This window comes from Suncus etruscus, chromosome 6, assembly GCF_024139225.1.
Source record: "Suncus etruscus isolate mSunEtr1 chromosome 6, mSunEtr1.pri.cur, whole genome shotgun sequence".
Lineage (NCBI taxonomy): Eukaryota > Metazoa > Chordata > Mammalia > Eulipotyphla > Soricidae > Suncus > Suncus etruscus.
In genome coordinates, this window is record NC_064853.1 from 49,103,998 (window position 1) to 49,128,856 (window position 24,859).

Sequence of the window (24,859 nt, forward strand, 5' to 3'; positions counted from 1 at the left end):
TTGCTGTCTGGAATTAATTCCAGAATAAGTGTCTTTGTAAATGTCTTTTTTTTTTTTTTTTAATTTTGTCTTTTTGTTTTGTTTTGTTTTGTTTTGGCAGGGGGGAGGGTCACACCTGGCGTGGCTCAGGGGTTCCTCCTGGCTCTATGCTCAGAAATCTCTCCAGCCCCTTTGTAAATGTCTTGACGAGTCTATGTAATTGGGGGAAAGTGCTGCTATGACACACCATGTCTTCTTTAAATCTCTTCACTGTCATCTTGGTTTCAGCTGGATTCTAAATTCTATTCAGATACTGACCCTTTCTTGATTTGATACCTAGAACTTTTATTTGGAAACCAAATCTGAATTCTAGACTCTTAAATGCTGATTTCTTTTTTGTTTGTTTGTTTGTTTGTTTTTGGTTTTCGGCTATACCCGGTGATGCTCAGGGGTTACTCCTGTCTATGCACTCAGAAATTGCCCCTGGCTTGGGGGGACCATATAGGATGCTGGGGGATCAAACCGCGGTCGCGATCTTTCCTTGGCTAGCGCTTGCAAGGCAGACACCTTACCTCTAGCGCCACCTCTCCGGCCCCTAACTATTCTTTTTTTATATCTAATATTGTATTTCTTTTTTTTTTTTTTTTTTTTTTTTTTTGGTTTTTGGGCCACACCCTGTGACGCTCAGGGGTTACTCCTGGCTATGCGCTCAGAAGTTGCTCCTGGCTTCTTGGGGGACCATATGGGACGCCGGGGGATCGAACCGCGGTCCGTCCTAGGCTAGCGCAGGCAAGGCAGGCACCTTACCTCCAGCGCCACCGCCCGGCCCCTAATATTGTATTTCTAAGTTTGGGTTTTCTAAAGGACCCCAAATTACATAAGCTTTAAGACCCCACAAAATCTGAATTTAACTCTGCTCCTACCCCATATTCGAATAGTTAAAAATAACGAGATAAGGGGCCGGAGAGATAGCATGGAGGTAAGGCTTGCATGCAGACTTGCATGCAGAAGGTCGGTGGTTCGAATCCCGGCATCCCATATGGTCCGCTGAGCCTGACAGGAGCGATTTCTGAGCATAGTGCCAGGAGGAACCCCTGAGCGTTGCCGGGTGTGACCCCTCCCCCAAAAACCCAAAACAACAAAAATAACGAGATAAAATGTTCGCTCATGAGAAAATTATGACAGAATAAAGTGAATGAGCTTGAGTAAGGTATAATCTGATACTGAGGATACATGGAAAGAAAAAAAATTTTTTTTAGCTTTTTTAGTTTTGCTTTGTTTTATTTTTGTTTTGGGGCCACACCCAGCGGTGCTCAGGGGTTACTCCTGGCTCTGTGCTCAGACATCATCATTCCTGGCAGGCTCCAGGGATAGAACCCGGATCAGCCACCTGCAAAGCAAGCGCCCTTACGCTCGGGGCCAACTTTCAGCTTTTCTAAACCTATGAAATGCATCCGAAGGCATTCTCTATAAAGATGAGTGAAAAAAAAAAAAATTGGGGGGTGGGGTTTGGGCCACACCTGGCGGCGCTCAGGGGTTCCTCCTGAGGGCTCTGCGTTCATAAATCACTTCTGGCAGGCACGGGGGACCATAAGGGATGCCGGGATTCGAACCACTGTCGGTCCTGGGTCGGCCACTTGCAAGATAAACGCCCTACCGCTGTGCTTTCTCTCTTCAGTCCCGAAAAAGTTTATTTTCTTTTTTACAGGGCGGGGCTTCCCGGGCTGCCGAGTGGGCGGGGCCTAAGCACTTCCCCCGCCCTTGGCGCTTGACGCATGCGCACAACTATTTCTAAGGGAAACTAGGTGGGGCTTGTGGTGACCTTTGAAGTTGACTTCCGGTTCCAAAGGATGCTCATCCGGGTCACGGTCCCGCCGCGGTTTCCTGCACCCGCTTGGTCCTTCTCTGGGTCTGGGACCGGTCCCCATGTCCCGCTGTGAGGCCTCTGCAGCCTTGGGGTGAGTGTCCGGCTCGGACAAGGTGCGTGCGCGGCCCGTCGGGGACAGCTTGTAAAGATACAGGCCTGGGAGTCGAGCTCTCGGTCCAGGTTGGTGGAGGTGCGCCGTGCCTGTCCCTTGTCCCCGTACTGCTTGCTCTGCTGAGTTTCTGCCCTTCTTCGCAAGCCGGCCTGGCCTCTGCCACCTCCTCTGAGCTGTCTCCCCTGTGCGTCTCCAGCCTCCTGTACCCCCAGCTTCCCGAGCTTCTCAATTGCTTGCTTTTTGCCTCAGTGCTTTTTTGCATTTTGCAGACTGGTGTTGGGACCCTACTTTATCTCCCCTCTCGATCTTAGCACCTAACTCTCTTCCCCCCATCTACCAGTGTCTGTCCCGCAGAACTGTCCAGCTCCTCTTTGGTGGACAGTTCCTCATGACCCCCTTCTTCCTGCAAAACCAAAGCGGGACCCTTTTCCTGGGAGCCCCAGGACCTTGTTCTCTAGCCAACTTGCCTTTGACCCCTGTTCCCTCCCGGGATTCACCGATGACATTTGCACTTTTGCTTACGGCTCTCCCGCCTTTTTCTGAGCCCGAGCAGAGCTTTTCTTGCCGCAGATCTGCCTGAGACCCGGGCCCTCATTCCCGGGGAAGTTTGGCCTTTGGGCGCTGAGAGAAACTGAATTGGAGCCGCTTCCCTAGCTGGAGAAGCTCGGAAGCGTAGTGGCAGCTTTGCTGGGGGACTGACTTGTGTGGGTTTTTGGGCTAACAGGTGGCCCAGCTTGTGCAAGTTCAGGAGATCGGGCTTGTGTGAGCTTGTTTAGTGACAGAGCAAGGAGGATCTGTGTGTGTGTGTGTGTGTGTGTGTGTGTGTGTGTGTGTGTGTGTGTGTGTGTGTGTGTGTTTTGGATCGCTGGAGAATGCATGTGTGGCCCATTAAGGCCAAAATGTGGATCTTTGGGGGACTGGTTCCTGTATGGCTTTATCTTTAGGAGAGTTGTTGTGCCAGGAGAGGTCTTTTTTGGAAGATCATGAGCCCTTGTTTAGAAGACTGATATCCAGATTTTTTGTTATTTAAAACATTTTCTGTCTCTCATTTCAAAGAACCTTTTGTAGGTTGAACTTTATCACTGCCTCTTATACACTGTTTATTTGTTTTCTTTTCTTTTTTTTTTAATGTAGGCCTGAGCTTTCTGTTTTACTTTCATGTTCACAAGTTGCACATTTACAGTTCTAGGTTTCTTAGAATGAGTTTTGCTTTATTTGACTATTTTTATCTTAGTCTTTGAGGATTTAGTTTTCTCTTAAAATTTCTCTGGAGCCTTTAGTCATCTCTAAAACAATCAGGTATTAAGGGTTGGATAATTTTTGTATGTTTTCTCAATGTTGATGGTGTGTGACTAACATTTGTAAATGTTTTTGTAGTGGGAGAAGTAGGTTTTCTGTAGTTGTATAAATCACACTCTAAAATTTGGTACACAGTGAAATAAATGTACCATTTATCATGTCCTTTCTTTTTCTATAATAGAAAAAGTATTATAGAAACGACTCCCTCTTTATATGATATATACAGGAGTCTGTTATTATGGCATAGCATAGACTATGGCTTATTCCAAAATTGGGTTGTGCTCAACAGCTATTTTTAGCTCAAGAACTTGGGACTTGGCCAGATTAGTCCTGGAAGCCACAGAGGACCCTTCTGGTTGGCTTTCAGGACTTGTTTAACTCATAGGGAAGACTCTTTGATTGTGCCATACTAGCTCAACATTGGAAGGTAGCTTTATATTCTGGCTTCTCCATTTCCCATGCTAAAAAATAAACGAATCCCAGGGCTGGACCAATAGCACAGCTGATAGGTCGTTTGCCTTGCAGGCAACAAGGCAGTGTCCCAGAACCCCGAGCATCCCATATTGTTCCTCCAAGCCTGCCAAGAGCGATTTCTGAGCGTAGAGCCAGGAGTAACCCCCGAGCACCATCAGGTGTGACCCCAAAACAAACAAAAAACCCGAATCCCAATAAATATGGGCTGACTCTCTAGATGTTTTCTTACATTCAGGCTTGTGGAACTTTCTTTTTATTCTTTTTTAGTCATGGATACTCCAAAGATAGATACCTCTTTGGGTTAAAGCAAGACCTTCTTGCAACTTCTTTTTACTTCTGAATGTTTTGCTTGCTTAATTTAATCCCTAAGTGTAAAACTATATGCTTGTCTATAGATTACAGCGAAGGGAACCATTGTGTTCAAGTGTACTTTTTTGATTCACAGATAAAATTAGAATTTACAGAACTGATGACGAACTTTCCAAGGCCATTTATTTTACAAACAAATTCATACACTAAGAGAATTGTGTTCTAGTTCCATCAGCTCAGTCTGACGAGCACAGTATACCATTAGTGTTTCAATTTATATCATTGGAATGAAAACTTTAGGGTAGAAAAATCTATGACAGATTTTAAATATAAAGGTAAAATCATATCTTCAAAGGGAGAACCTAGAAATTTCTGCAGAACTATGAGTTGTAAAGTCATAGGGGATCTACTAAAGCTTAGGATCACTGTTGATTTTCATTTTTGTTTGTTTTGGGGCCACACTTGGCTGTTCTCATGGCTTACTCTTGGCAGGGCTCTGGGACTGTTGGCTACATGCAAGGCAAATGCCATACTATCGCCCTGGTCCCTGCTTACTGTTTCAAAATGCTCAATGGTATTACTTCATTTATTTTATTTTCATCACAGTTTAATATAAACTTATGTTATTTTTAGGTACAGTTAAATAATTGTGTTTGAGGCCCGGAGAGATAGCACAGCGGCGTTTGCCTTGCAAGCTGCCGATCCAGGACCAAAGGTGTTTGGTTCAAATCCCGGCGTCCCATATGGTCCCCTGTCCCCCGTGCCTGCCAGGAGCTATTTCTGAGCAGACAGCCAGGAGTAACCCCTGAGCACTTCCGGGTGTGGCCCAAAAACCAAAAAAAAAAAAAAATTGTATTTGGAAGTTTTTTGCTTCCTTAATCCTTTGATCACTGTGAAATAAGAACTTGTGCTTTTTTTTTTTTTTTAAAGGAGGAAACCAAGGTACAGAAATTAAGTAGGTTGCCCAAATTGGTTACTATTTCCTTACTTGGCAAGAGAGCTTAATTTGAACTTTTACTCTTTCTTTGTCTTTAGTTTGTACAGTTTCACCTGTTTAATGTTTTTTATTTTCTTCATAGATTAAGGTTAAAACAAATAGCTTTCCTAAAGCCATGGAGACAGCTCAAAGGACTAGACACATGCTTTACATGTTGGAGCCTTGGGTTTGATTCTTGGCACTGGCCCATGTACCCTCCCACTCCAGCCAAAAAAGCAAAAAAACAACAATAACGACAAAAACAAAATACCTAAGGTTTTTTTTTTTTTTTTTTAAGGGGTGGAGGGGGACACTCATTGCTATCTAGGGCTTATTCCTGACTGCACTCAGCGATCACTCCTGGTGGGCTCAGGGGTGCTGGGGGATTAAACCCAGGTAAGTTATCTACAAAGCAAATACCTGACATCTGTACTATTGTTCTGACCTCCCAGACCCCAAGTATTCAGAAGCAAAAAAGGAATGTTAGGATCTTTAATGGGGTATTTACCTTTTTTTTTTTTTAAATCCTGGTTGAAGGCAAGGCAAACCATTCATAGTACTTATGCATTTTAGATGCAAAAACTGTATTAGAACCAAAAGTGGATTACATTCTTCTTTTTTTTTTTTGGTCACACTTGGAGGCACTCAGAGTTACTCCTGGTTCTGCGCGCAGAAATAGCTTCTGGCAGGCATGGGGGACCATATGGAATGGCGGGATTCTAACCACCATTCATCCTGGATCGGCTGTTTGCAAGGCAAAAGCCCTACTACTATGCTATCTCTCTGGCCCATATTCTTCCCTTTTAAAAGAAAACATTTCAGAAATGTTTGTAGAAAAAACACTATATTTAATAAAACACATTCTATATTACTAAAATATAGAAAAACCTCCGTGAAAACCCTTTTTCCTTTGACCTATTGAGTATTGAGTAAATTTATGTAATAGAGTTAATCTCTGAAATTGTAATGTTCTTAATATGAATATGAATATGAAACAACCAAAACAGAAATTTCTAACTTATCTCTGCTCTTCCAAACCCGAAAATTTGTTCAACATTAAGTGCCGTATTTTCCGGCATATAAGATGACCGGGCATATAAGACGACCCTTAATTTTACGGTTAAAATATAGGTTTAGGCCTATATTTGCTGTATAAGACAGAATGTTCCTGTGCTGCAACTGTATGTACCACAGTGAGCCAATCACAACAAGCAAAGGTTCAAAGGTTATACTGTAATAGACTTCCTCTCTGACTCTGGCCAACCTGAGCAGGCTTTTGACAGTGTAGATTCGGGTCCAGAACATTGTCTAATTTGCATGCATCAAAAGCCTGCTTGGATTGGCTGAGTTAGAGAGGTGGTCCGAGCAGCCTTGCAGTGATTGGTGCAGGATCGAGTTGGAAAGTTCGTTTTGTGCAATATTTTCGTTTAGCGGCATATTGAAATATTTTTCGGAATATACTCGGCTTATGAGACGACCCCGATTTTCTGTTGACTTTTTTTGTTTCAAAAGTCGTCTTATACGCCGGAAAATACGGTGCTTCTTTTTAGAACTGTATTTGAATTCGTGTTATTTTTTTTACTTTAGAAGAGAAAGGGAGGAGCCAGAGAGATAGCATGGAGACAGGGCGTTTGCCTTGCACGCAGAAGGATGATGGTTTGAATTCTGATATTCCATATGGTCCCCCAAGCCTGCCAGGAGCAATTTCTGAGTGTAGAACCAGGAGTAACCCCTGAGTGCTGCCAAAAACAACAGAGAGAGAGAGAGAGAGAGAGAGACAGAGACAGAGAGAGACAGAGAGAGACAGAGAGAGAGAGACAGAGAGAGCCAGAAAGAGACAGAGAGAGACAGAGAGAGAGACAGAAAGAGAGAGAGAGCGCAGAAGTATGGCGTTTGCAAATGATGTGGCCCCAAAACAAAACAAAAAACGAACATAAAAAGAGAAAGGGCATGTTTATAGGTCACTTCCCTTTTTTGTTTATTTTGGTTTCTTGTTTTTTATTTGTTTTGTTTTTTGGGCCATACCCAGGGAGCTCAGAGGTTACTCCTGGCTCTGCACTCAGAAATCGTTCCTGGCAGGCTTGGAAGATCATATAGGATGCTGGGAATTGAACCGGGATCTGTCCCTGGTTGGCTGTGTGCAAGGCAAACGCTCTACCGCTGTGCTGTCTCTCTGGCCCCTAGACCATTTCCTTCATAAACAAATGTGTACTGATTTAGAATATAATCACTTTAATAATATTTCTTTGTACTTTTATTCCCAAGTTAAGAAATTAACAGCATCTTTTAAAATTTTGGGGGGGGTTTATTTTGGGTCACACCTGGCAGTATTCGAAGGTCACTCTTGGTTCTGCACTCAGAAATTATCCTTAATAGTGCTCAGAAAGACCATATGGGATGCTAGGGATTGAACCCTGGTCTGCTGCATGCAAGATCAGCACCCTACCTATTGTACTATTGCTCCAGCCCCTGAAAGTAACTGTATATTTAGGGAAGGAGATGATTTAATAGTTAATGAGGTAAAATTTAATGTAAATCTTGGAACTCGTGATGGGAAATTATGTGTGAGTTTTGAAAATGAGAGTGAGAGAGAAATATTAAAAAAAAAAAAACCCTCAGGGGCCGGTGAGGTGGTGCTACAGGTAAGGTGTCTGTCTTGCAAGCGCTAGCCAAGGAAAGACCGTGTTTTGATGCCCCGGCGTCCCATATGGTCCCCCCAAGCCAGGACGGATTTCTGAACGCTTAGCCAGGAGTAACCCCTGAGCATCAAACGAGTGTGGCCCCAAAAAAACAAAAAATAACCCTCACCCAAAATTGAGGGGTAAAGCAGTGTGTGTGTGTGTGTGTGTGTCCCTGAGTGTGTGTGTGTTTGTCCCTGAGCATCAAACGAGTGTGGCCCAACCCCCCCCCAAAAAAAAACCCTCACCCAAAATTGAAGGGTATAGCAGAGTGTGTGTGTGTGTGTGTGTGTGTGTGTTCAGGTGAAAATACAATTTATAAATTTTGGGAGCCTGTTACAGTAGACTGCATTTACTTACTGCCCTGATTTTCGTTCTGTGATAGATTCTCTACCATTTTCTGGCATACCCAAGCCCTGTTCATATCTACTAATTTTACCACCAGGACTCCTTTTCTTTTTTCTTTTTCTTTCTCTTTTTTTTTTGGTTTTTGGGCCACACCCGGCGGTGCTCAGGAGTTACTCCTGGCTGTCTGCTCAGAAATAGCTCCTGGCAGGCTCCGGGGACCATATGGGACGCCGGGATTCGAACCAACCACCTTTGGTCCTGGATTGGCTGCTTGCAAGGCAAATGCCCCTGTGCTATCTCTCCGGGCCCCAGGACTCCCTCCCTCCCTCCCTTCCTTCCTTCCTTCCTTCCTTTTCGGTGGGGGGGGGGGGGAGGCTTCACACCCAGCGATGCTTATTGATTTCTGGATCTGCATTTGGGAATCACTCCTGGTGGGTTCCTGGGAGCATATGGGATGCTGGAGATTGAATTTGGGTCAAATTCCTTACCTGCTGTGCTATCTCTTCAGTCCTACCAGAATTACTTGTTTTGTTTTGTTTTGTTTTTGAGCCACACTCAGCTGTGTTCAGGGGTTACTCCTGGTTCGGCACTCAGAAATCGCTTCTGGCAGGCTCCAGGGTTCCATATCAGATAGATGATGGAGAATCAACCCAGGTTCACCATGTGCAAGGCAAACGCCCTACCATTGTGCTATTGCACTGGCCCCTACACTTTTGTTTGTTTGTTTGTTTTTGGGCCACACCCAGTGATGCTCAGGGTTTACTCCTCGCCGTGCACACTCAGAAATCGCTCCTGGCTTGGGGGACCATATGGGATCCCCGGGGTCAAACCACAGTCTATCCTGGGTTAGTGTGCGCAAGTCAGAAGCCTTATGCCCTGTGCCACTGCTCCGGCCCAGTCTGGTCCTTACTCTTAACATTTAATGAACATTTACTATGTGTCAGCACTATTTAAAGCCTTTTACTTTTATTAACTCATATTTATTAGGGAAACGGATCAGAATGAGAAAGGATAAAGAAAATTTGACTTCTTAATATCTATAGTCTCATTTACATGGCCTGTGAATTCTGTTTATTGGTGACTATTCCATAGCTTAAGCAGTTTAGTTTTGTATGCTTTTTTGTTGTTGTTGTTGTTTGTTTGTTTTGGGTCATACCCAGCAGCGCTCAGGCATTACTCCTGGCTCTATGCTCAGAAATAGCTCCTGGCAGACCCGGAGGACCATATGGGATGCCGAGATTCGAACCACTGTCCTTCTGCATGGAAGGCAAACGCCTTACCTCCATGCTATCTCTCAGGCCCCATAGTTTTGTATGCTTTTTATTTCCTTTCCTCTTCCCTTTTGTTGTTTTGTGACAGGGAGTCAAACAACTTTGTTGTAGCTGAGCACTTTTGTTTTGAGGCCACACTGTGCTATGCTCAGGGGTTACTTCTGGTTCTGCTCAGAGATCACTCCTGGTGGGTCACAAGGGGTGTCAGGAATCAAACTCAGCTTGGCTTGTACAAGACAAGTGCCCTACTCACTGTACTATTTCTCTGGTCTCCAAATGTATTTTAAAAAAATGTTCTCTTGTGGGAGGGCATTGCATGCATCTGACCTGGGATGGATCCGGGTTTGTTTCCTGGCATCTGATATGGTCTACTGAGCGATTTCTGAGCGTAGAGACAGGAGTAACCCCTGAGTGCTGCTGGGTGTGGCTCAAAAACAAAAACAAAAAATGTTTTCTTGTATGGCTTGGGGCCAAGTGGCCTCAGTATAATTGGTGGAGATAAAATTGGTGGAGATAAAAAAGGACAGAATTAAATACCCAGCCAAAGTCAACAACAATAGAATCAGGAAACCCAAACTATAAAAATCTATACTTAAAATGGGCCTGTTGCACTGGCAGGCTAGGGGGCTAAGGGTGGAGGTATAGAATGCATGCTAGTTTTTTTACAAAGGGAGGTCAACACTGGTGGTAGGAATAGCCCTGATTCACTGTCACTATATACTTGAAATCCAACTATGAAGGATTTGTGATTCACAATGGTTTGAATAAAAAAAATTTTTTTTTTTTTTTTTTGGTTTCTGGGTCACACCCGATGGTGCTCAGGGGTTACTCCTGGCTGTCTGCTCAAAATAGCTCCTGGCAGGCACGGGGGACCATATGGGACACCGGGATTCAAACCAACCACCTTTGGTCCTGGATCAGCTGCTTGCAAGGCAAATGCCGCTGTGCTATCTCTCCGGGCCCTGAATAAAAATTATTTTTAAAAAAAGTGTTTTTTTTGTTACGTTCTGATAATATTCTGTTAAGTGCAAAACTGCTATAAATATTCCTACAGCTGACAGTACTTTGATAATGTTAATCAGTCATGCCTCTAAAATAAAGTATCCTGTGAATTTGTTACCACAGTTGGCTGAGCTATTTATTTTTGGAAGGAGTGGACTGTTATGGTGATGATGGCTTTTGTCTATCTGCAATAGTTCAGCAAAGAAGGTGCATGTGGTTAATAGCAAGTTATTTGGCTACAGAAATATGATTTATATCGTTGTTTATAAGAGCTTAAAGTTTCTTTTTTGGGGGGCCACACCTGGTGGTGCTCTTGTTACTCTTGGCTTTGCACTCAAAAATCCCTCCTGGCAGGCCCTATGAGCCATATGGGATGTTGGGGATCGAACCTAGGTTGGCAAAGCCCAACCCACTGTGCTATCGCTCCAGCTCCCTAAGAGCTTAAAGTTACTTTAAAGAGAGACATAATGGAGGTCAGCTGATTGTAAGAGTACAGTATTTGTGTCTATTTTAGTAGACAGTCCTCTTGAGTACAAAGGATTCTCAGATGTTAGATTTTTTTTTTTAATTTTGGAACTGGAGCTATAACACAGTGGGTAGGGTATTTGCTTTGTATGTGGCCGACCCAGGTTTGATCCTTGGCATCCCATATGCTCCACATTACCCACTGTGCTATCACTCTGGCCCTATCCTTTCTTATTTATTGTATCTAAATAAAATATTTTCTTACTTGAAGCACCCTTTGCTTTCCCAAATTTTGTACCATTTCTTACAATGTGGTGTGTGCTCTAACTCTCATTTGTTTCTCAGGCTTTCTTTCATACCACTCATTCACTTGTTGACACTGACCTTTCTGCTATTTCTCAAATATGCCAAGATACTAGTTACTGTTTCAGTTTCTTAATACTTGATTTCTTTCCAAAGTCCTCTACATCTATAGCTCTCTTTTTATTATTCAGATGTTTCCTTCTCAGAAATCTTTTTTTTTTTTTTTTTTTTTTTTTTTTTCCGTTTTTGGGTTTTTGGGTCACACCCGGCAGCGCTCAGGGGTTACTCCTGGCTCTACGCTCAGAAATCGCCCCTGCAGGCTCAGGGGACCATATGGGATGCCAGGATTCGAACCAATGTCCTTTCGCATGCAAGGCAAATGTCTTACCACTGTGCTATCTCTCTGGCCCCATATGTAAACTCTTAATTTCCCTTCTCTTTCTCGTTATGATTATTGGAGTCACATACACACTTCATTGTGGTGTTGCAGGGGACTATGTACCTGGTTGGGTTACTCACATATTATTTGGTTGCAGTGCTTCCTAGGTACAGGTCATCTAGGTACACGGTTGAGTTGTGCTTGCATACTTTCATTGTGGTGTCAGGGATCTAAATCAGCAGTGCCCCAGAGAGTGCTCGGAGCACATAGGACAGTACTACAGAGCAAACTATCAGCAAAAGCAGGCTTTCTACCACTGAGCTTCCCAGGCCCTAAACATAGACAACTTACCAGCAACAAAACAGAATAGCTCAATTAAAAATGGACAAAGGGGTGGGACAGGAGTGGTGGTGCAACAGGTAGGGTATTTGCCTTCATGTGGCTGACCTAGGACATACCGTGGTTCAATCCCTCGGTGTCCCATATGGTCCCCAATCCAGGAGCAATTTCTGAGTGCATAGCCAGGAGTAACCCCTGAGCGTCACCAGGTGTGGCCCAAAAAGCAAACAAACAAAAAAAGGGTGGACAGAGGGGCTAAAGTGATAGTACAGTAGGTAGGGCACTTGCTTTGCTGATCTGAGTTTGACACCCTGCCCTCCACTTGATCCTCCGAACCCTCCTGAGCATTACTATGTGTGACCCCAAAACAAATAAACCAAAAACAAAAATTAAAAATAAGAAGAGTATCTGGGGCTTGAGTGATAGCGCAGTGGTAGGTAGGGCGTTTACCTTGCTTGTAGCCAACCCAGGACTGACCCAGGTTCAATTCTTGGTATCCCATACGGCCGTTCCCCCCTCCACACCAGCCTGCCCAGGGCAGTTTCTAAGTGCAGAGCCAGGAGTAACCCCTGAGCACCACTAAGTGTGACCCAAAAACCAAAACCAAAAATAAAAGAGAGTATCTTGAGTAGATAGCTAACAGGTAAATAAGGTTTTCACTACTTCTAGACATCAGGAAGATGGAAATTATATCAGTCAAATATCCTTTCACATCTATTATGGTAAAGACTAGAAGTTAATATAGATGAGAGAATGTGGAGAAAAGGAAATCCTTGTGTGCTACGTGAAAATGTAAATTGGGGCCCGGAGAGATAGCACAGCGGCGTTTGCCTTGCCAGCAGCCGATCCAGGACCAAAGGTGGTTGGTTTGAATCCCGGTGTCCCATATGGTCCCCCGTGCCTGCCAGGAGCTATTTCTGAGCAGACAGCCAGAAGTAACCCCTGAGCACCGCCGGGTGTGACCCAAAAACAAAAAAAAAAAAAAAAAAAAAAAAAGAAAAGAAAATGTAAATTGGTGCAGCCACTGTAGAAACATGGTATAATGTTTCTTCAGAAGTTTGATGAAAATTACCATGGTCAGAGATGCAGGCTTAGGGGACCACATGGGATGCCGGGATTTGAACCAACATCCTTCTGTATGCAAGGCAAATGCCTTACCGCTGTGCTATCTTCCCAGCCCCATATGTAAACTCTTAATTTCCTTTCTCCTCTTTATTGTTACGGTTATTGGAGTCACATACACACTTCATTGTGGTGTTGCAGGAATTATTTTTCAGTTACAAAAAAAATGGACATTTTTACCCATTTGTCACATCAAGGATGGACTTTGAAATAAGATGCAAAATGAAATAAGTCAGAAATACAAATATTCTATAAATTTATGTGAATTCTAAAATATCAAACACATGGGGAATGAGGTTCAATGGCAGAGCACATATATGATTATATGAAGTCTAGGATTAGATTCCCAGCAGCACTAAGAAAAAAAAGAGAAAAACTGAAATTGATTTGGGGAGGTTTCTCTAAGTACTGTAGCTCATGCTTTCATATGGGAGCACTAAGTTTGGTCTCTGACACCTCATAGACTCTCAAGCACTATCATTTGTGACCTAAAAATGTGAGAAAGGAAAAGAGGGTACAAGGGAGGAAAAAGTAGGAAGGAAGGGAGGGTAAGAGGGAGGAAAAAAAGTAGGAAGGAAGGGAGGGAAAGAAAAAAAGGAGAGGGGAAAGGAAAAGGCTGAGTTAGAAGTTATTTCTAGTTGTGGGAAGCAAATAATTTATGAATTTGTAATGAACAGACTGTTGTATAGTTGAAATATACACAGTGAGTAGATCTTAAAATTTCTTGTAAGAAAAAAAAAACCATGTATTAGTCATGAATATACACAGTGAGTAGATCTTAAAATTTCTTGTAAGAAAAAAAAAACCATGTATTAGTCATGATGTTAAATGATCTCATTATGATAATTTTATAATACATAAAAATAATAGGACATAGTACATATTGATTGATTGTATATCAGCTATATTTAAGTTAGATTAAAAGATTAACCTTTTAAGAACCAGCTTAATGAGGGAGTGCATGCTTTGCATGTGTAGGCCCAGGCTTGATCCCTGAGTATTGTGTAGTAGTCCTTCCTCCCAGAGTAGCCCCTGGGCATTGACAGGTATAGCTCCACATTTAAAGTCAAGAAATCTTTTAAAACTAGCTTTTTTAGGAAATGTGATTGAGATAAAGAGAATCAGAAAGATGGATCACTGGTCTTGAGCACATGTAAATCGCATGTGTGAAACTAGGTTCAGTCTCTAACTCTTCGTAGATCCTGAACACCACCAGGAGAACAGAGTAGGGTAGCTCCTGAGCGTGATCTGGTGTGGCCTTCAAAACTAGCAAACAACAACAACAATATATATACAATAAAAAGATCAAATATTAACAGAAACAAATAAAGTAGATTTGTAAAGATATTAAAGTAATATAAGCAAGTGGAAAACTATAATGTTCTCTTAGATATCAGAACTCAACATTCTAAATTTTTTTCTCTAAGGTAATTTATATAGGAGGCCAGGGATGTAAATCTTAGTAATTGTCACACATGTGTTGTTAGCCCTTGGTTCAACTTTTAGAATTGAAGGAGAAAGAAAAACAAAGGAGGGGCCAAAGAGATAGTACAGTGGATAGGGCTTTTGCCTTGAACATGGCAGACCTGGATTTAATCCCTGGAATCCCATATGGTCCTTCAGGCACTGCCAGAAGTAATTCATGAGTGCAGATCCCATATGGTCCTTCAGGCACTGCCAGAAGTAATTCATGAGTGCAGAGTCAGAGTAACCCCTGAACATCACCAGGAGTGGACCCCAAAAGGAAAGGAATAGAATTTAAGTTAAAATATCCTTTTTTTTTTTAAACTTCGGAAGCTAAAATTATAGAAAAATGAGAATGGAGAGACTCAGCTTTTCAAAATACTAAGCACATGAAATAATAAGATAAAGTCTTTATCAAAGCTGTCAATGTCATATTGACATAGGGTTGGAGTCTGAGGAAGTACAGCCTCTGTGGCATGTCATGAAACTGATATAATTTAAGTTGGTTTCCGAGGACATACCAGACTGACCAAACTGAACAGAACTTAGAATTTGCATCGAAACAGGAATTTTAGTTTACTATGAATTAGCACTCCAGATCATTGGAGAAAAATCAACATTTGGTGAACAGCATTACATAGATCAAATAAGCAATATTAGTATGTAACAATTATTATCTGTGGGGGCTACTGTCATAATCTGTTTATGTTTATTAACACATTTAGTCTTCCTAATGACCTAGTAAGATAGAGTCTTTAATTATTGTTCCCTATTACAGATTGTGTCACCCACCAATTGCTTGTCAGAAGGTAGTCTGGTTCCATAGTATGTTTTCTTCAAAACTAGCTTCTAAGTACATATGCACATGTAAATAATAAAAGCGATTAAAGTTGTAGAAAAAAGCATGAATGAAATTTCAGGTTGGGTCTGGGTGAACAAAATCTAGGCTCAAAAATACTGGATTGGAAAAAAGATGAAGGATTGTATTTCCTAAAAATTATAACGTTTATTTGTCTAACGTGCCATAAATCGAGTCAGAGACTATCATGATGTTTATCTGAAACTAATACTATATGTCTATTCGACCCTCACAAGAAAAAGAACTAGAGTCTGCAGAGTTGGCTCAAAGAGTTAGAGCACATGTTTAAAATTCAATCCCTACCACAACATGGTCCTGTCTGTGTTTGTATTTTTTTTTTTTTGGGTTTTTCGGGGCACACCCGTTTGATGCTCAGGGGTTACCCTAGCTTGAGGGGACCATATGGGACGCTGGGGGATCGAACTGCAGTCCTTCCTTGGCTAGCGCTTGCAAGGCAGACACCTTACCTCTAGTGCCACCTCACCGGCCCCCTATATTTGTATTTATTGAAAGGATTTAAAAATGAATCTGCGGGGCTGGAGAGATAGCATGGAGGTAGAACATTTGCCTTACATCCAGAAGGACAGTGGTTCTATTCCTGGCATCCCATATGGTTCCCCGTGCCTGCTAGGGGCGATTTCTGAGCGCAGAGCCAGGAGTAACCCCTGAGCGCTGCCGGGTATGACCCCAAATAAAACACCAACAACAAAAAAATGAATCTGCATATAGATTTAAAATATATCCTTAGTTACAAGAAATCTATAAGCTCTGGTTTATAGAACCAAATGATTTGATTCTGGATCTGATCTTTCTAATGCTAATATACCTCACCTTAAGAGGCAAGCTTACTTAACAAGTTTTTGTACCCTCTTGTATTGTGCTTATAGGACCTCTTAAGTAATTACTTTATTGCTCAATGCTTACGCTTATAATGATAAATGATGTGAACCTTTCAGCAAGTTTTCTCGTTTATTTTTGTCCTCACCCCTTCACCACTTCACCTCTGTTCAGGCTTTCCCCATCTACTGTTGACACACTTTAAAAAAAAGTCTGCAAAGTTATCTTTGGGATTTTTTTTCTCTCATAGTTTTTTTTCCCCCCTTGTTGGGTACTATTTTTTTTTCCTTTGTATCATTGGTTTGGCAAAGTATTTTTCTATTGTGTAATTCTTCTGGCTTGATACATGATTGTTTTGCAGAGATCTTTGTACATGATTCATTGCCTCTTTGCTTTTTCTTGCACCTATTGTCCTTTCTTCTATCTTCTTTCCCTCATTTAGTTTCGTTTCTCTCTGCTTTTCTTTCATTCAATGAATACAGCTTCCATTTTAGTTATAAATGCTTCTGAATATTTCATGTTGTATAGACCTCCTTTTAGTGACTTACCAGAGGAGTAGAATCCTTTTATCACTTTCACCAACTTTTCTGCCAGTTTAGATAGGAAGAGAGTGTTTGAAAGTGGTCACCTGAATCAGCATTTAACAATTTTTATACCTGCACACTACAGGAAATAAAGTATTTTCTCAAGACTGACTGACAGTTAAGCCAAAAACTAATTGTAGGTAGTATTTATAGCTCCAGTGTTATAAATTACAATTTTTTTTTTAGATAAGTGTGATTTTTGCTGCTGCTTAGAGGTTAAAAAATTTGATGTATGTGGCTGGAGCATTGTTTCTAAGAGATGAAGCACTGATACCACAAAGTTCGTTTATTTCTCAGGTGTTTATTACTGACATAGCTGGGAAAATCTTCACATAGGTAGAGAGTTAAACAACCAACCAACTAACCAGTTAAAGCTTTATAACTCAGAGATGGATGTATTGTTTATGTTCTTGTTTTTAGATCACACCCAGCAATGCTCAGAGGTTACTCCTGGCTCTGCACTCAACCATACAAGATACTGGGGATTGAACCCGGCAAGGCACTTGCCTTGCATTGCACATAGCTGACCTTAGTTTGATCTCTGACACACTTACTGTATGGTTGCTGGAGCCCTGACAGAAGTGATTCCTAAGCATAGAGCCAGAAATAAGTCCTGAGCACAGCCTGGTGTTGCCCCCAAGCCCCCAAAACATTTGTCTAAAACTCCTGAAGAGAAATATTAAGAGTGAATTAAGGCTAAATATGGGGGCAGGCGCAATAGCATATAGGGGTAGGGCATTTGCTTTGCATGCAGCCAACCCAGGTTCAATCCCTGAGCCCACCAATAGTGATTTCTGAGCATCCTCAGGTGTGGCCCCAAACCAAAACCAAAAGAAGGCTTAATATGTCTGCCCTATATCCAAGCTTAGCAGTTCATTCCTCATTTACCAAAAGCAGCTTTACTTCTCTCAGTTTGCGAGAAGTTTTTTTACTTCTCTCAGTGTACAAGACCCTTTCCTCTTGATAACCATCTCATTTCTGAGAGAGGAGACGGTGGTGATGTGAGGTTATGATCTCACAGAACACCCTGGAATTTATAGCTCAATTCTGAATTTCATTAATGATCTTCATTGTGTCATTTATCACAGTGTATAGGTCAATAGGAAGCTCCTTTTTTGCCAGTTCACAGTGGATCAGACAGTTCTGGACAAAACTTCTGGGTGCAGGACCTCCTTTATTTTCACAACTACTCCTTGGAAAGTTTCCTAGTGTCCTTTGATGGGAACCTTAGGAAAGATCTTGGTGTAGTTCTCTGCTGGGAGCTACAGTGAAATAGTTTCATTTTCTCTTTTTGATTTATGATGCACATTCCAAAGTATTGAGGAATTTCTTACTCTTTATTTCTTCCAACTTGAAGCACTAGGCATATTTTCAGTAATATCACTTTTTTTCTCCTGAATTTTATCCTTGCCTTTTTCTAAAGGTTAGAAGATTTTGCCATTAGACTTTTTGGTTTCAATTTTGTAAGGTCTCAAATTTTATAAAAGAAATAACTGTTTTCTGAAATACTGCAACATAATATTGCCAAATAATAAAAATAATGTTGCCAAGTACAATAAAATCAGAATTTTTGCCATTTGCTGGTAGATAGTAACTGGCATTGGGCAGTTGCACTTTTTACCTGTATGTTATTGGGTGCTTCATTGTCACACTCTCCAGCACTGCAGGGCTTAAATCATGTAACCGCTTCATAATTGGGGGGAAATTTTCAGTGGATTGTCACAATATATAAGTGGCATAGATGTGGTGTTACATTGCATGCATGCTTTTAACAGTTTATCCATTGTATGTGGTTGACATTTGAGTTGTTTCTAGACTTTGGTATATATTGGAAGAATATATATATGCTCATTTATGTGATTTTTGCGTAAACATGAAATTAAAAAAAAAATTTTTGGGGACCACACCCAGTGACCTCTCAGGGGTTACTCCTGGCTATGCACTCAGAAATTGATCCTGGCTTGGGGGACCATATGGGACGCCGGGCGATCGAGCCGCAGTCCGTCCTAGGCTAGCTCAGGCAAGGCAGATGCCTAATCCCTTGCACTACCGCTCTGGCAACTGAACATGAATTTTTGTTTCACTTCTGTAGATACTTTAGAGCAGTGTTTCTCAACCTTTTTGTGCAAAGTCACACTTTTTTCATGAAAAAAAAAATCACGAGGCATACCTCCATTAGAAAATATTAAAAAAATTTTAACTCTGTGCCTATATTGACTATATATAAAGTAATTCTCTTGAATAGGAATCAAATAAATGCAAAGAAATTGTTTTATAATTACTTTATTGTGAAATAATAAAGTATTTTATAATTGTTCATATTTCTGTTTACTTACTCAGTGCAAAACCTGGGCCTGTTTGCTGAACACAAAGCTGATATTCTGGAGCCGGAGAGATAGCACAACGGTGTTTGCCTTGCAAGCAGCCGATCCAGGACCTAAGGTGGTTGGTTCGAATCCCGGCATCCCATATGGTCCCCCGTGCCTGCCAGGAGCTATTTATGAGCAAATAGCCAGGAGTAACCCCTGAGCACTGCCGGGTGTGACCCAAAAACCAAAAAACCAAAAAACAAAACAAAACAAAAAAACCAACTAAATCTGATATTCTAGCAGGAATCGAGAAAAGATACATATGTAGCTCTTTGTCAACAGCTCTCAGTCTCTGTCTTTAGTTTTTATAGTCCATAACATGCGCTTTGGCTCACAAATAGACCAATCATGCTGAAGCCACGTGTTACGAATGAAATTGGAATTTTTCCCACGGCACACCAGACAGTATCTTACAGCACATTAGCCGTGACACAGTGGTTGGAAAAACGCTACTTTAGAGTGGGGTTGCTGGACAAATGATAACTGGATGTTTAGCTTTATAAAAACCTGCCAACCTAGTCCAAGGAGATGGCTCAATGGGCATGCATGTTTTAATGTGTATGCATGAGGTCTAAATTCTATTGTCAGTATTGACATACAGAAAAGAATTATAAAGAGAGAAAAAGCATGCAACGGAAGATCATTTGCTAGTTTGTAAAGATGCATTTTTTTTCCTCTGAAGGAGCAAGTGTTTATTAGACCATCTATTTACAAAATATCAGGGCTGAGGCTTACCACACATCTGTGCTCCGTCCCTCCATTGCAGATGTGTTTATCACTTTCACTAATAATCATTTACTTTTTTTTTTGGCCTATATGTGCAACAGGTCAATAACACAACTTTGCACAGTGATTATTTTATTTATTTATTTATTTATTTTTGGTTTTTGGGCCACAACCAGCGGTGCTCAGGGGTTACTCCTGGCTGTCTGCTCAGAAATAGCTCCTGGCAGGCACGGAGGACCATATGGGACACTGGGATTCGAACCAACCACCTTTGGTCCTGGATCGGCTGATTGCAAGGCAAGCACCGCTGTGCTATCTCTGCGGGCCCTGCACAATGATTTTTATCAAGGAATTTGTAGGCATGATCTCCTAACCTGTAGGCTCACTTTTCACTTTATTGTGCTTACAGAGTACTTGGGGAACTTGTCTGCTCAGTGGTAGAAGCTTTAGCTAGGGTTGTGACAGACAATTGTGGCATTTTCTTAGGTGGTGGGCCACTTTCTTCTCAGAAATGACCCTGATAGAGCTGGTCAAGGCAAGACAACCCTTTCTCTGGTAGCTGTCTCCAGGCATACCACGGGTACCAAGGGTCACCTGAAAAAAGCATGGATTCTGGTAGAGTAGTACTAACTAGCTAGTACTAACTTCTACGAGTACTAACTAGCTCCATGAAAGGTCCTGAAGTCAAGGTCCTGAGGTTCAACCTGAGGAAAGTGGTAACTGAGCAGACCATGATCCCTGGATGGCCTGCGTCAACTTCTTGTGTTGCTTCATACAGACTCCTGTGTAAGGAGTCTTACATATCATAGAAAATAATAACAGGGAGGCGGAGAGATAGCATGGAAGTAGGGCGTTTGCCTTGCATACAGAAGGATGGTGGTTCGAATTCCAGCATCCCATATGGTCCCCTGTGCCTGCCAGGGGCGATTTCTGAGTGCAGAGCCAGGAGCAACCCCTGAATGCTGCCGGGTGTGACCCAAAAACCAACCCTCTCCCCCCAAAAAAAAGAAAATGATACAAGTGTGGGTGCAGACCAACTGTTTCAACAGCTTCACTTAACGTTGACATACAGCTGTGATCCCTGCAGCTGGGGCAGGGGCTCCCAGCAACCTTACTTTTTCAAATGTACATCGTTCAGTCCTCTTTTGGGATATTCCACCTTTGTGGTTGCATCAGTAGTTGGCCCTTACTGGATTAGATCCATAGCAGTTCTGGTAATCTTCTGAATCTAGGTATTTTCAGGGTTCATCCTAATAAGGGGAAATGGGAACCTGAAGTGAAGTAGCTTCCTCAGGAAGGGCTTTGGTACAGCAATTCTTGTGGGTAACCTGAACTCCATAGGTACTTCTGAAGGGCGAAATTATAGAAAGGCGTTTCAGCTGCATATGCATTATGGAGGTCACCATCTTAATGTATGTGCAAAGGTTGGCCAGAAAGGTGACTCAAAGATGCATTTTTCTAATATCGTATTTTCCGGTGTATAAGACGACTTTTGAAACGAAAAAAAAAATCAATCGAAAATCAGGGGTCGTCTTACACATTGAGTATATCCTGAAAAAACATTTCGATATGCCGCTAAACAAAAATCATCTGGATATTGCCATGAAACGAATTTTCCAACTCGATCCTGCACCAATCACTGCAAGGCTGCTTGGACCGCCTCTCTAACTCAGCCAATCCAAGCAGGCTTTTGATGCATGCAAATTAGACAATGTTCTGGACCCGAATCTACACTGTCAAAAGCCTGCTCAGATTGGCCAGAGTCAGAGAGGAAGTCTATTACAGTATAACCTTTGAACCTTTGCTTGTTGTGATTGGCTCACTGTGGTACATACAGTTGCAGCACAGGAACGTTCTGTCTGATACAGCGAATATAGGCCTAACCCTATGTTTTAACTGTAAAATTAGGGGGTCATCTTATATGCCGGAAAATACGGTAATAAAATGTCCTGGGGCCGGAGAGGTAGCACAGCCTTAGGGTGTTTGCCTTTCACTCAGCGATCCAGGACGGACCTTGACTGGATCTCCAGGTGTCCCATATGGTCCCCTAGCCAAGAGCGATTTCTCAGCGCATAGGGAGGAGTGCTGAGTATCACCGGGTGTGGCTCCCCCCCAAAAAAAGTCCTAAATATTTAATACTTTTCTGTGATCTTTAGTTTGTTTTGTTTGTATTTTTGTTTTGGGACCACACCCAGTGGTGCTCAGGGGTTAAGCCTGGCTCTGTGCTCTAAAATCAATCCTGGTGGTCTGGGGGACTGTATGGGATGCTGGGAAACGAACAGGGGTTCGACCTGTGTTGGCCTTGTGCAAGACAAATGTCCCGAATTTATTCTTAAAGCTTGGATTCAAAAGACTTCTTGAGATTCATAAAGCACCCATGAGCTCTTTGTTATCTTTTTAGCCATAAAATTTCTTCTTTTTTTTTTTTTTTTTTTTTTTTTTTGGTTTTTGGTTTTTGGGCCACACCCGTTTGATGCTCAGGGGTTACTCCTGGCTATGTGCTCAGAAATCGCCCCTGGCTTGGGGGGACCATATGGGACGCCGGGGGATCGAACCGAGGTCCTTCCTTGGCTAGCACTTGCAAGGCAGAGACACCTTACCTCCAGCGCCACCTACCCGGCCCCAAATTTCTTCTTTTTGACGATTTATTCTAAGTAAAATTTGGAGACTGCTAACTTTATAGTTATATGATCATTCTTTAGATAAACAGTCCAGTTTTTGAGAAAGTTTTTGTTTTATGTTCACACCCCCCCTTTTTTAAAGCAGTTGATTGATTGATTGATTGATTGGTTTTTGGGCCACACTGGTGATCTCAGGAGTTACTTCTGGCTCTGTGCTCAGAAATCGTTCCTGGCAGCCTCAGGGAACCATATGGGATGCCAGAAATTGAATCTGGATCCATCCCGGGTTGGCCACATGCAAGGCAAATGCCCTACCGCTGTGCTGTCTCTCCGGCCTCTATGTTCACACCCTTAATGTTTGTGCAGTGACCAGTAAACTCAAGCAGAGATGTGATAGCGAAAATAAATAAAAATCAAATTGAGTGACTAGAGATATATAGCAGGTAAGACACTTCTTTTTCTTTTTCTTTTTCTTTTTTTTTTTTAAGACATTTTTCTTGTGCGTAGCTAGCTGACTGGGTTGGGTCTTTCATGCCTGGCCAGGGGTATACCCTGAACACTGCCAGGTGTGACCCAAAAACCAAAACCAAAACCAAATCAAAAAGGCCAAAATCAACTTCCTTACAACTTATGTAAGTTTCTTATGACTGCCATTATAAATTACCACAAATTTGGAGACTTAAAACATCTGAAATTTATATTTCCTAGTTCTGGAAACCCACAGTCTGAAGTCAAGTATTGATTGGTGCAAGCTGCACTTAAGGCTTAGAGCATTGCTGCTCCACTTGCTCTTGGCAACTGGCATCCTTCTAGTCAACATTTGCTTCACAGTGTCTTGTGTGCATTAAATCGCTCTCTGCCTTTCTCTTATATACACAGATACATGATATAGCACTGCTGCTTATCTCACCTAAACTATATTTGCAAAGATTCTTTCTGAATAAGATAGTATTCTTTGGTTCTAAGATTAAAATGGATATCTGACTTTTCCCAAAACAGCTATGTATATATGTTTGGGAAAGATGATTAATCTCTCTTATTATTTTATCTTTATTATTATTATTATTATTTTATCTTTTATCTCTTGCCTACCTATTCCCTATTTTATCTCTTCCCTACCTATTACCTATTTTTGTATTTTTAGTCATATCGAGCAGTGCTCATGGCTTACTCCTGGCTATTTGTTCAGGGATCACTCCTGGCAGGTCTTGGGAACTATAGGGGTGTGGGGGATCTAACTGGATCTGTCACATGCAAGGCACATTTAACAGTAAGACATAACTATCACCACTAACCTAGTCACTTTGATGCTCTACTTTATTATGCTATATCTGGAATGTTACTGTTTTCAAACATTAGTTTAAATCTCTACGTCTTAATTGCTTTTTATATAGGATAACAATGATACCACCTGTATTTAGGTTAGTTGTGGAGATAAAAATTAATTATGTCAAGAAAATCAGGTATAAATACTTGGTGTATTGCATATGCATGCTAAATGATAATTGTATTAACTCCTGTTGTCTTTGAGTATTATTACCAAACTGTCTTTGTTCTTTAAATATAGATTATTCAATGTATGTACCTCTTCCTTCGACTAATTTATGATACTATGTCTATTAATGTATAAGCAAATTTTATTATTTCATTTCTTCTAATGGCTGCGTAGTATTCTTTATTTACTCATGTGTTTCGGGCATGTAGTTTGTTTCCAAACTGGCCAATGTGAATAGTGCTGAAATGAACAGAGGAGTGCAGATGCCTATTCTGTGTTGTGTTTTTTTGGTACCTAGAGCACATTCCCAGGAGTGGATTGCTGGGTCATATGGAAACCCAATTTTTAGTTTTTTGACGAAAGTCCATGTTGTGGACTGGTCTAGTTAACATTGCCACCAGCAGTCCAATGAGAGTCTCTTTCTCCCCACTTCTGTGCCAGCACTGATTGTTCTTGTTCTTGTTGATGTGTGCCAGTCTTTGTGGTGTGAGATGTTATCTCATTGTCATTTAATTTGCATTTCCCTGATGACTAGTGTTGTGGGGAGCTTCTAGGCCTTGGAAAATCTTTAATTGACACTAGTCTCAAGATTTTTTGGCGTTTTGTGTTTTGTTTTGTTTTTTCCTAATTTTTAGTGAGAAAGTTGTAGGGATTATAGTCAGCTGCTTGTTTGAATTAACTTTTCATTTGTATTTACTGCTTATATGAAACTCAGCATATATTACAAATTATGAAATTCATATTATCTGTTATTCATACGAAGAATTTCTATTTCATAACTATAAGGAATGTTTTCTTTGTAGCTTGAAACCATTTTCTTTTTTTCTTTTTATTTTTTTAATATTTTTTTCTTTATTTAAACATCTTGATTACAAATATGATTGTGATTAGGTTTTAGTCATGTAAAGAACACCCCCCTTCACCAATGCAATATTCCCACCACCAGTGTCCCAAATCTCCCTCCATCCCACCCCACCTCCA

The 24,859-nt window shown here is 41.5% G+C and overlaps 1 protein-coding gene and 1 pseudogene across 2 annotated transcripts in view; one reads left to right on the forward strand and one right to left on the reverse strand.

Moving 5' to 3' along the window:
• Positions 1–1,847: 1,847 nt before the first annotated feature.
• EYA3 (EYA transcriptional coactivator and phosphatase 3) overlaps positions 1,848–24,859 on the forward strand; it is a 109,979-nt gene continuing 86,967 nt past the window's right edge. Inside the window, exon 1 of one of the 2 annotated variants that reach the window (XM_049774772.1) lies at positions 1,848–2,026. The gene's annotated coding sequence lies outside the window, so the exon portion shown is untranslated. The remainder of the gene's footprint in view (positions 2,027–24,859) is intronic. The other variant, XM_049774773.1, reaches the window with a different exon arrangement.
• LOC126011740 (28S ribosomal protein S18b, mitochondrial-like) lies at positions 20,166–21,168 on the reverse strand (annotated as a pseudogene).